Source organism: Triturus cristatus, chromosome 5_2, assembly GCF_964204655.1.
Source record: "Triturus cristatus chromosome 5_2, aTriCri1.1, whole genome shotgun sequence".
NCBI lineage: Eukaryota > Metazoa > Chordata > Amphibia > Caudata > Salamandridae > Triturus > Triturus cristatus.
The window spans coordinates 792,777,211-792,790,717 of record NC_140588.1 but is presented as its reverse complement, the minus strand read 5'-3'; positions in this window follow the sequence as shown (position 1 = coordinate 792,790,717).

The window sequence follows — 13,507 nt, the reverse complement described above, 5'->3', positions numbered from 1 at the left end:
AGAGCCACTCAAGAACAAAACACTTAAGCTTAATCTTTATCTCCTAACAATTTAATTTTTTTTTCCCTTGGATCCACGCACCCACCGCGAGAGAATCCGTGCATCCAACGCGATAGGATGCGCGCACCGTGCGTGTATTTCGCCGCTTTTTTTTTTAAAAGGGGGGCCCCAGGGGGTCCTTCTGGGACCCCCTAAGCACCTCTAGAGGGTCAGAGTATTTCCACTCTGCCCCCTTTATATGTTTTAAGCACTTATTCCCCTTGCTTCTTCAGCCTCGCTTCTACCGAGGCAGAAAATGGCCACCAGCAGTTCCTGGTTTCGAATGTAGAGAGACGCTCGACAGCCAATTAGCATTCAGCGCGCGATCGGGAGGGTGCGCGCTCCGTTCGGGGAGGGTTCGCTTACGGTGCGGGTACGGTCCGCGGATCCTCCGCGGCCATAGATATCACTAACTTTTTTACCCTAATTTTCTCAGGAACTACTGAACAGATTCACACCAATTATGCAAAAGGCACGAGTCCGAACTGAGGACTACCTCTTTGCCAAATTTGGTGTCATTCCGTTCAGCGGTTTGGCTGTAGCTGCGACAACAGATCCTATGGGAAATTGCATGGGGAAAACGCGTTTTGGGACCCCCCTTTTTCCTCGGCCCCCACTTGACGAATCACCACAAAACTTTCAGGGTAGGAGCGGAGCGGAGCTGGCCAAAAGTTTGGAGAATTTTGCAAAGATTCGTCAATCGGCGCCAAAGAAATTCCCAATAGAATGTTGCGGATTTCCTATGGAAAATAGGTCCTAACTATAACTATCTACTGGCGACCGCCAGTAGATAATATATATATATATACATATATACACATATTACCTACTGGCGGTCGCCAGTAGGTAGTTATAGTTAGGACCCCTTTTCCATAGGAAATCCGCAACATTCTATTTTGAATAACTTTGGCGCCGGTCGATGAATCCTCGCGAATTTCTCAAAATAGGTGGGGCGCTCCGCTCCGCTCCTACCCTGAAAGTCTCGGGGGGATTCGTCAAGCGGGGGCTGAGATAAAAGGGGGGTCCCAAAACGCGTTTTTCCCATGCATTTTTCCATAGGACCTTTAGACAGAGCTACAGCCCGAACGGCTGAACAGAATTACTAGAAATTTGGCAGAGAGGTAGTCCCTATGTCAAGGAAGTGCCTTTTGTAGGTTTGGTGTAAATCTGTTCAGTAGATTCTGAGAAAATAGCCTTTAAATCAATATATATATCTGAGCCCGCTTACGGTACGCTTACCGTACGCTTACCGTACGCGTACGGTGGCGTGCGCGAGCGCGATTCTGATTGGCTCTTAGATCTTAGTAAACATTCGAATCGGCCGAAACCAGGAAGCGGCGTCCGCCATTTTGTCTCTCGCACTGAGTGTTATTTATCAAACATGATGCCCAAAAACATGTTACGGGGCTGTTTTGACAACTCCCTCCCACATAGTCATGTTGAGGGAGTCCCCAAACATCCCCCAAGAGCAAAAACGGTTTTATTTTTTTTTCGGCAATTTCGCCGAGTACGCTTACCGTACGCTTACCGTAAGCGTACGGTAAAAAATAGAAATAAAAAAAACACTATCCACACTTACCCCACCCCCTGTGCTTTTGGTGGCCGTAGGCCACCAAATGTACAGGGCTTATTACATCAGTAAAAAAACTATATTTTGGCAACATGAAATTATAAAATCGAAATAAAAAAAACACTATCCACATTGACCCCACCCCCTGTGCTTTTGGTGGCCGAAGGCCACCAAATGTACAGGGCTTATTAAAGTTGATAAAAACCGTGCACGGAACGCACTGCGTTAAGTGGGCGCGCACGCCTCGAATGGCGTAAAGTAACTTAGCATTTAAAAAACCGTACAAATTCACTGAAAAAACCATAGGTTTCACACACGTTATAGTTAGGAATTAGCATTTAAAAAACCTTGCAAATTCACTGAAAAAACCATAGGTTTCACACATGTTATAGTTAGCGGAAATTTTACTGATAAAAAACCAATGAAATTGCCCCGTTATAGTTAGTGCTGGCAACTATAACTCACGCGACCGCAATCTTCTGCTGATGACATATGTGTCTTTATAAAAAAAAATATTTGTAATATATGTATAGCTAAAAATGTATGGAAGAAGACATGGGCAAATAAGTGTCTAAATACAGTATTAGCATCAGCAGAGGATTGCGGTCGCGTGAGTTATAGTTGCCAGCACTAACTATAACATATATATATTACCTACTGGCGGTCGCCAGTAGGTAGTTATAGTTAGGACCCCTTTTCCATAGGAAATCCGCAACATTCTATTTTGAATAACTTTGGCGCCGGTCGATGAATCCTCGCGAATTTCTCAAAATAGGTGGGGCGCTACGCTCCGCTCCTACCCTGAAAGTCTCGGGGGGATACGTCAAGTGGGGGCTGAGATAAAAGGGGGGTCCCAAAACGCGTTTTTCCCATGCATTTTTCCATAGGACCTTTAGAACGAGCTACAGCCCGAACGGCTGAACAGAATTACTAGAAATTTGGCAGAGAGGTAGTCCCTATGTCAAGGAAGTGCCTTTTGTAGGTTTGGTGTAAATCTGTTCAGTAGATTCTGAGAAAATAGCCTTTAAATCAATATATATATCTGAGCCCGCTTACGGTACGCTTACCGTACGCTTACGGTAAGCTTACGGTACGCGTACGGTGGCGTGCGCGAGCGCGATTCTGATTGGCTGTTAGATCTTAGTAAACATTCGAATCGGCCGAAACCAGGAAGCGGCGGCCGCCATTTTGTGTGTTTCACTCAGAAAAAAAAGAGTGAAAACAAGAAAAGGGGGCAATGAGGAGAGTTACAGACCCCCTTACATTTGTGAGGGGGTCAAAGAAGGACTGTAAAGTACAAAGAAAACATTTATTGATTTTTAAAAAAATCACGGGGTACGCGTACGGTAAGCTTACGGTAAGCGTACGGTAGAAAAAAAAATAAATAAAAAAAATGAAATTCAGATTTAAGTGTTTAGATATTAGGGGGCTCTAAAAAGAGCCGTTGTGTTTATGAAATGATTTTTTAGTGGTACCTACAAGTAAGTACCGATGCAGAGTCTAAGGTTCAAGAGGAAGACTCTGTTCCCTTCGTCATTGAAGTGCACACCATCTCCTCTATAAATGTCTTGCATGTCATAACGCAAGTTGTTGTGGTAAATGGCACCCATACCATAGTCACGGAGGAAAGCAGAAACAGATTTGTTGACGTGCTTTCTTGCTTTGTCAATCTGCGGACAGAAATGATTGGACCAGTTCCATTTTTGCCTTTGGCATATGTTGGAAAACACAAAGGCAGTTTTAGGGAAAAGTGAAAACAGTTGTGCAAAGGTGTCCTTCATAAGCATTTCCAGACCTACCCCAGTCAAAGTGCCTAGGTCATTGCCACCACAGTGCACTATTATGAGGTCAGGGTGTTGGATTTGCATGAAGGATTTCACCAATGGCATCAATTGGTGCCACTTTAACCCTCTCTGACCAATCCATTTAATGTCTACATTTGGCAAAGCAAGGTCTCTCACCATATCTGTTTTCTCTGCAAACTTTTCACTCCAGAAGACATAGCTGTGCCCTACAATCCACACTGTGAACATCTTCAAAGGAGAACTGGATGCACTCAGGAGGTGTCTTTCAGTAGAATGGTAAAAAGAAATGAAAGACAGTTTGGAAATGGAGGCATACCAAAGAACAGTACTATGGATTTGCTGTTAGGTTTGAAAAGTCAAGCACTCTTGCTCTGTGGAATTGAAACATTGTGTGGCGAACTTCTGACCTAACTCCACACAGCAGTGTTCCATGAGCTGTTGCTATGGTAGCAGGCAGAAGTCAAGTTGGGGGAAGGGTACTAGGCAGAAGTCAAGTTGGGGGCAGGGTACTTTTGGAAAAGGGTTGGTTTTCAACCAATAGAAATGTGTGATTACATTTGAAAAAAAGGGGGAAGCACTGAGATTTGAAACTTACATGTATATGTGTGGAAAAATAGAGGGAAAGTTTGCCATTATCTGGTTCTGCTGAGAGGAGAGAGGTGAACAGAACAGAGATCCTGGCTCTGATAATCTGCTGTTTGAGTGCCATATTTCTTTCACAACTAACTAATTTTAAAGGTGAGGTTAGAGTTTGAGAGGAGATGTATATGGTAAATTAATAGAAATGGAAATTCTTTTTGTTGAAGTTGCGTTGATCATTTTCTGTTTTGGGAGAAATTTAAATGTGAGGAACATGTAAAATAATATGGACTATGTTTTCACGATAAATTAAGGTGTACTGGAAAAAAAAAGAATAGTTTAAGGGTTTGAGGTTGGACTCAGTAATGCAAATACATTCAGCATCACTAAGGCTGGTTGCCCTTGCTGGAATGTAGGCAGCCACCCAGGTTACACATGGTGGTGGTCTGAAAAAGCAGTTTGGACATGTGCATTTAAAAAAATCAAAAAAGTGGTTTCATAATGTGTCAGTCTGTAAAAGTGATTTTCACTTGCCCAAAAAAAAGAGCAGTAAGTGTGCTTTCAAATTGGCAAAGAAATTTCGTTTTGGGACTAATGTGAAAACATGACTCTGTGTGGAAATAGGAATTACAGGCAGAGATTTATTGCGTTTTTTTCTGGTGATTTCACAGTTGCATTAGTAGGAAAAAGGGGGAGCGATTTTTTGGGGGAAGAAGCAGACTCTTAGCACACACCCATCTGCTTGCCATGTATAATCATGCACAGTATTTACAAGCGAGTGGGGTTTTCAGGTTTCAGTCTGTAATGCAAATACATTCAGCATCACTAAGGCTGGTTGCCCTTGCTGGATTGTAGGCAGCCACCCAGGTTACACATGGTGGTGGTCTGAAAAAGCAGTTTGGACATGTGCATTTAAAAAAATCAAAAAAGTGGTTTCATAATGTGTCAGTCTGTAAAAGTGATTTTCACTTGCCAAAAAAAAAGAGCAGTAAGTGTGCATTCAAATTGGCAAAGAAATTTCGTTTTGGGACTAATGTGAAAACATGACTCTGTGTGGAAATAGGAATTACAGGCAGAGATTTATTGCGTTTTTTTCTGGTGATTTCACAGTTGCATTAGTAGGAAAAAGGGGGAGCGATTTTTTTGGTGCAGAAGCAGACTCTTACCACACACCAAGCTACTTGCGATGTATAATCATGCACAGTATTTACAAGCGAGTGGGGTTTTCAGGTTTCAGTCTGTAATGCAAATACATTCAGCATCACTAAGGCTGGTTGCCCTTGCTGGAGTGTAGCAGTCTGGACATGGGCTTTTTAAAAAATCTGAAAAGTGGTTTCATAATGTGTCAGTCTGTAAAAGTGATTTTCACTTGCCAAAAAAAAAGAGCAGTAAGTGTGCATTCAAATTGGCAAAGAAATTTCGTTTTGTGACTATTGTGAAAAGAAATGTAGTAATATATTTAAATAAAATAAAGGAATTTTTTTTTTAGTTTTTTTCAGGTATTGCTGAAGAGCAGTGAACAAAATTTAAGATGCCTACAAAATCCAGAGTTCAAAAAACGCTAAAAAAAAACCTATATTTGAAGACAACCAGAGGACCAAAGTTAGTAGAAGATGCTGATGTTGGGAAAAAGAAAAAATCTTCTGGTAAGCACAAAAAACAATTTCTTAAAAATATATTCAAAAGAATGAAAAATGTACAAAATGTCTGTACTCGAAAGGATGTTTTTAAAAAAAAAGGAGAGGAAAAAATTGACAATTTAGTTAATGCAAATATACCTTCAGCAACTGAAAAGATTTATATAAATAGAAAAACAGCGTTTAAAGAGATACGTAGAAAAATGTTTCAGAGAAGAGTTATGTCTAATTTGATGAAGGATGTGAAGAAATATATGAAAAAGACAAAGTTTTATAAAAGAAAAAAAGAAATAGAAGCCATTGCAGCAAAGGCATTAGAATTAAAAAGGAAACTATTCATATTAATTTTGAATAGGATGCGTACATTAGACAAAATGGTTAATGTACTGAAATCACATAGCAAAAGGAAAAGAGTAGTGAACAGAACAAACTTTTGTAAAGTGTTTTTAGGCAAGTGGATGCATAGTTCAAGTAGTGAACCTTTTTTTAATGAAGAAAGCTATTTTCAAAGTAATAGTTTGCTGCATGCAGTTGACACCAGAGGTCGTTCATACGAAGTAAAAAATGGTTGCATAATGGAGAAGGAGATAATGGTTCCAAGAGATGAGGTACAAGTGATGGCAGATGAGGCAATGGGGAGACGTCCTAAAGCCCCAGTGTACACTTGGAATTGTAGTAGTATTTGCACTGTGCGTCAGGAATCTATTGACAAATTTCGAGAGTTTCTAAGAGAATATAGTAAAAAAAGTATAAAATAGAAGATTAAGGTGCTTCAAAGTCTGGATCCATGCAGAGTGAGAGAGAATACTGGTTTGCAGGGTCATTCTCTGGCTTGTCTATCTAGAAAAGTGTGCAATAGTGTTTTCCATCATTTTAGGATCCTGGCTGTTCATCATACTGAAATGAGAAAGTTTGTGAGACGGTTGTATTTTGCTAAAAGTCCAGCAATAAAGTTAGATGAATTGAACAGGGCTCTGTTCCGAGGAACGGTATCAGATGTAGAGAAGGTTGTTGATGAAATTCAGTTTTGTTACTTTGGTCCTGAACAAAACAGTGCAGAGAAGGACACACTAAATGAGGAAGAAGTGGAAGAGAATGTACAACCATTTGTAAGTAAGACATTTAATGATCACATAACAAAATTTGAAAAAATCTCTAATGAAAGACCAAATATTACTTGTATTTGTTGCCGCAGAACTCATTATAGAAAACAAACCAGGTATGTTGATCTGTACAGAAAGAGTGAAAATGAAGATAATTATAAGTGGAAGGATTTTGCCACATATATATTTCTTGAAAATTGTTTTGAATTGGGTGAAGTTCAGCGTATTTGTAAATACGGTTACAACAAGTTAGAGGAAAATAGAATGCCGACCAGAGCTGTACATAATAATTTAGAATTGGATGCTATTCCTGCTGAACTTTCTGAATTAAATACTTATGAGTCTATACTCATTCAATGTGTTCATCCGTTCCAGACCATAGTACGTATGGAGCCCAAAACTGGTAAATTACCTCCTTCTGATTTACTGAGAGGTTTAAAAGGTAGAGTGGTGTATTTGCCCTTGGATTTGAAAAAAAATATGGAAACTATTGATGCGGATACTTTGGAAACTGAACCATTAGTTATTCTGGTTAATGGTGTACCTACAAAGAATAAGAAGATTTGGCAGGAGCTGGTAGATGTGCGGAAAGTACAAAGAGCAAATTTGTATTTGAAAAGGAATAACAAATGTTATGAATCAATTTATATAGAAGAAGAAGAAGATTTACAAGAAGACACAGAAACACCAACTGGACAAATTGAAAAAGTGGACAAGTCAAAGGAAGAAGAAATTTATGAACATTTTAGCATACATCCTCTTCATTCAAAAGAAGTTATGGGAGACAATATTGATCTCTTTCAGATGAAGAAAGCAAAAGCAACTCCCGTGAGTGTATGGGAGGAGAGCTTGGAAGCTCGATGTTTTCCCCAGCTGTTTCCTAAAGGAAAAGGAGGACGATACGATGAACGTCCAGAACAGATTCCAGCTTCTGAGTATCGGACTACAAGACTATATGCTGAAGATCCCAGATTTCGACAAAGTATTCCTTATTTGTTCCATCTTTTATTTGAAAGCGACTTGTATGCACTGTCTTATGCAGTAAATCACATTTTAAAAAGTGGAGTACATTTACAAAATGTGTCTGCTAAGGATTTTATGGAGAAAGTGCAGCACCGAGATGATCATTTGGAAACACAACTGATCAATCTGATGGCTTGTCAGCGTGGGACAAATGAATATTGGTACCGACGCTATGGTGAATTAAAATGCATGTTACGGAATTTAGGAACTCCAACATGGTTCCTTACCCTAAGCTGTGCCGAGTACGCTTGGGATGATTTACTGGATTTTCTACGAGAGGCAAATTCAAACATTAAAAACATCGAATACAAGACAGCAGGAGAACTGTGCTCATTGGATCCGGTTAATGTTTGCAGATATTTCAATCATAGATTTGAGGCTATGATGTCCTTCATCTGCAATAAAAAAAATCCACCTCTTGGAGAAGTAGTGGATTTCTTTTGGAGAAAAGAGTACCAGGCAAGAGGTGCTCCTCATATTCATATGCTGTTGTGGATCAAGGATGCCCCAAAGTTTGGAACAGATACTGATGAAGCAGTGTTATCTTACATTGAAGAATATGCAACATGTGCTATACCAAAAAGCACAGAAGAGAAAAAGTTAAAGGAGCAAGTTTTACGTTTCCAAAGTCATCGGTGTGGAAAATACTGTCGACGGAAATACAAGAGCAAAGAAAAATACTACACTAAATGTCGATTTGGATTTCCTAGACCTGTTCTTTCAAATGGAAGAGTTAACAGTTTTATGTCAGCTGTGAGACATACTATCACAAGAAAATCACCTAAGAATACCTACAACCTTAAAAGAAAAGAAGAATCAAAAAATATAAATGACTACAACCCAGTCATTTTATCCATGTGGAACGCTAACATGGATATACAGTATGTAGCTGACAATTCCATTGCTGTTGCTCGATATGTAACGTCTTACATTACGAAATCAGAAAAAACAGAATTGAAGGAAATGTGGGAAGAGATTTCTCACGAGAAGACTGTCAGTAAGAAGCTGTACAGTTTCAGTTTGAAGATGTTATCGCATCGAGAAATTGGATCCTACGAATGTTCAGATAGGTTATCTTCTGCAAGTCTCTACTCGAAGTCAAGAAGAATAATTTGGGCAAGTTTAGGCCTTGCAGCAATGAGAAATCGGGTACTGAAATCTGTAGGAGAAATTGAATATTTGGCCGAGAATGACCCAGAAAGTACAGATATTTTGAAATCAAACATGTTGGACACTTATTATCCCAAGAGAAGTCATCATCTGGAGAACATGTGTCTCTATGAAGTGCTGCAGAACTACATTTATTCACGGAAAGCCGCAGAAGACATCAACAATGGAAAATATAAAGTCGTTGGTGAAGAAGGATGTTTGGTGAAGCAAACAAAAGGAAGTTTGATAAATCACCGGAAGCTGAGTTGTGACACTACTGACAAGAAGGAATTTTACTACTTGGCTCTTTTACAGTTGTTTAAACCATGGCGTACAGAGGATGAACTACTGGGAGAATTTCAAAGCTATGAAGATTCTTTTAATGCTTGCAAAGACAGCATACAATGCAGTACATTCTCAACTTATCTGCAAATGTTAAATGAAGAAATTGAACAGGAAACTACAATTGCAGCAGAAATAGCTAGAGACAGTTCTCAGGACAGCCAAAGTTCAGGAACACTCAGTCAAGATCCCCTAGGACAACCAATCGTTGAAAATGAAGCATCAATAGCCATGAATGAAGTGGAAACGGCTATGAATCAAGCTCAAGAAGAATTTATAGACTTAGAAAATTTGGAAAGACAACTGAATCAAGAGCAGCAACAAATTTATGAAGAGATCAAAAACAAAATTGATCACGGATTTCTACATGGAAAAAAAGAGTGCTCATGCACATCATTTCATCCAATCAGGATGTATGTAAGCGGACAAGCTGGAACTGGAAAAAGTTTCCTAATAAAAGTCATCAGAAGCTACCTACAGCAAAAAACGGATTCTACTTTGTCTTGTGTGGTTACTGCTCCAACTGGGTTAGCAGCATATAACATAAAAGGAATCACTTTACATCGTTTGCTAATGTTACCAGTGGAGCATGAGAACAAAATACAATACAACAAGCTAACTGGAGAAGCATCCTTGGAAGTTTCAAGAGTATTGAAGAAGATGCAAGTTCTCATTATTGATGAGGTGAGCATGGTATCAAACTTAATGCTTGCCTTTGTGCATTTAAGAATGCAGCAAATTTTGAAGACAGACTATGACATGTTATTTGGTGGAAAACACGTCATAGTTTTTGGAGATCTTCTGCAGCTTACTCCAGTTAAAGGACAACCAGTATTTAATACTGTCACACATGAAGACACGAAGAAGTCATTGGGAAGCATCGGAAATACAAATATTTGGTCCTTCTTTGAGTACAAGGAACTTACTACTAATATGAGGCAAGCAAGCGATGAAGAATATGGAAGTATTCTGAAAGATATCAGAATTGGACTACTCACAGAAGTTGGCAAAAAAGCATTACAGAGTCGGCTGCTACATAATTTATTTCCAAAGGAAGAAATAGTTGCAGAGAAAATATACAAGAACATTGCAGAAAACAAAAGTGTCATCTGCTTAATGCCAACTCTACGTGAATGCTCAATATTTAATGAGGAGCTTTTGAAATTGGAAAAGGAAGAGATCAGGAAATTGGAAGCAGTGGACAACATTGAGGATGGAAGAATTACTGTCACAGTAACAGGCAAACTGAAAAATAAATTGGACTCACTAGAGAAGAACATCTCCAAAACAGCTGGATTAGAAAAAAATCTATATGTTTGCATGAACTGTAGAGTATTTTTAAGAAGAAATTTGGATGTTGAAAAAGGTTTAGTTAATGGAGCTATGGGAAGAGTTGTGGGTTTTATTAATTATCAGAAAAAAGAAGGAATTGAATGTTTAAAAATAAAATTTGATCAGATAGAAGAAGTTAAAGATATTTGTCGTTGTACAGTTCGTTTCATGCTTGTCAAAGACTTATATGTACGTAGGAAGCAGTTTCCGTTTTCTCTAGCATATGCTGTAACTATTCAGAAGTCTCAAGGATTGACTGTAGATTGTGCTTTTGTGAACATTGGTTCAACTGTGTTCAAAGAAGGTATGGCATATGTTGCTTTGTCACGAGTGAAAACATTATCAGGTTTTTTCATGATCGACTTTGATTATTCAAAAGTTAGTGCTGATACAAACTGTGTAAAGGAGTATAATAGATTAAGAAGAAGCTATGCTCCTCATTTAGGTCAGTATCCTGTATTGGAGAAACGTGTAGTTTCTCGTAAAAGAAAAAATGAGAATATCTGTAATGAAGATGTAGAGAAGAGGAAAAAAAAGAGGAGTGATGTAATTGCAAGCAAAAAGAAAAAGGAAAATGAAGAACAGGTTGTAGGATGTCATTTTGAAAATAGCTCTGGTGTCAACTGCTACGCTGAATGTTGCATTTTATCTGGAAAGTTTGCAAGAGCAGATAATAGTAAATCAGGGAAAAAGATTCTGTTCAGAGCTGAGTCTCCTTTTTCAAAAGCTGAGTAAAGATAAAACTCAAATAGAAAGTGCTACTGAAATTAGAAAACTTTTAGGTATATGTTCAGGACGAACACAGTTTTCTCAAAATGAACAGCAAGATGCACACGAATTTTTGATGTATTTTCTTCAGGTAGTGGAAGAAGAAGGAGTTCCCATTGAAATTTTTTTGGTCTCTCTTATAAATGGGAACATAGTTGTGAAAATTGTTATAATATATGTGGCTCTAATATTGATAATGAAAGGTTTATTTATTTGACATTGCCAGAGAGTAAAACAGTCACTTTTGCAAAATTAGTTAAAGATGCTAATCATAGCATGAAATGTGGTGAGTGTAAATCTGACATGTTTTCAACATTAATTTTAAAGGAATACGGACAGTATGTAATTTTAATGATGCAACGATGTAGAGCTGATGGTTCAAAATTGGATACTTTAATAAAGAAGTTTACAGGACAGCAATTATCAATTTCAGGAAAATCTTTTGTAACTGTTGCAATAATTTTCCATGATGGACCTACTGTTACTTCTGGACATTACACAGTTTATCTTAAATGTGAAAAAGGCTGGACACTGTGTAATGATTCCCAATTGATTTTCAAACAACGTTTGCCTTTCGATTTAGCAAATTCCTATCTAATCTTCCTGAAACCTAAATTTTAGAGAGATTTGGCAAGATCTGGACAAAATAATTTTACCATTTTACTGGATTACCATTGCAATTTTGTAAAAAAAAGATTTTTTAAATTATCATTTGGCCTAATGGAAAGATAACCAATTGTAATGTGGACTTTTGTAATTTTTAATGAAACTTTGGAAAACCAAAAATTTAGAAAAAATCGGTAACATCTGCACAATTTAAATTTTGGAATGTTATTGGACTGCCATTGGAAATTTTTTCAAAAATGATTTAAAAAATTACTATTTGGCCATGTGGAAAAGTAACCAATTCTATTGTGGACTTAATAAATTATTCAAAAAATTTTCGGGAACCAAAATGTTACAGAGAATCGGTGAGATCTGGACAAATTAAACTTTAGAATTGTATTCGATTACCGTTGGAAATTTATTCCAAAAAAATTTTTAAAATTACTATTTGGCCTAAAGGAAATGGAATCAGATGTATTGTGGAGTTATTTGAGATATAATATTGTGATTATACTTCTGAAACAAACATATCAGACGGTATTTTAAAGAAATAAGTATTGGTATTAGATGATATTTTTTTAGATAATTATGCATTTCTATAATGTTAAGTTTAAGTAAAAAGAGATTCTGGGCTTTTTTAATACAATCTTTGTGATTGTTATTTTTTTTTGCCCGCTGTAAAATGATGAATGCAATTGCTTTCACAATTTATAGTGAAATGCAATATATTCTGAAAACAGCAAAAATAAGGCAAAAATATTTTTTGAAAAATATGTAAATATGTGTACTGTATTATAAAATGTTTTAAAAATATTAATACTTTTTTCTTTTTTTTCAGATTGATATAGAAAAATTTCGAAAACTAGAACCATTTTTAAAGCTATTTTTTTAAAAAACAAATGAATAAATATTTTTTTGAGTGGGTATGGTAAGTCAATAATAATAATTGTAGTCTCTCAAGGACCTTGTAATGTGATAATTGATTTTTAGTGTTTTTAAAAAAAAAAAAAAAAAAAGTACGCGCACCGTACGCGTACGGTAAAAAAAAAAAAAAAAAAAAGTTTTAAAAACATATGTAAAAAAAAGATGAAAGATAAGGTTGGCTCTTAAAAGAACCGTTGTGTTCATGCAGGGACAGAGGAAAGAAAGAATGGGAAAATTATTCAAAGCGACAAGTGTGCTGATCTATTTTGTTGTTCACTAGGGAAACACTGGTCTCCCTATGGCAAATTAGATCTTGACAAAAGGCGCATCGAATATCAACCCTCCGAAATCGAGGGTTCATTTCCAGAGGGCCAGCAAAAGGAGATGCTCCCCCCACAGATGAAGGGCTCACCTGACCTGCAGAAGAAGGAGTCAGCTCTGCAGATGATGGTCCAGGCTGAGCTGCTGTGGATGTACTTGCTTGTCTTTCTGAAGAGTTACCTCCAAAAAGATGACCATGTGTCCTTTTGTGTACATCCTTGAGGTGTCTCTTCATGGTATGATTCCCAAAGGAATACTTCCTGTCAGGATTACCTCTTGAAAGTACACGCTGACACAGCTTGCAAGTTA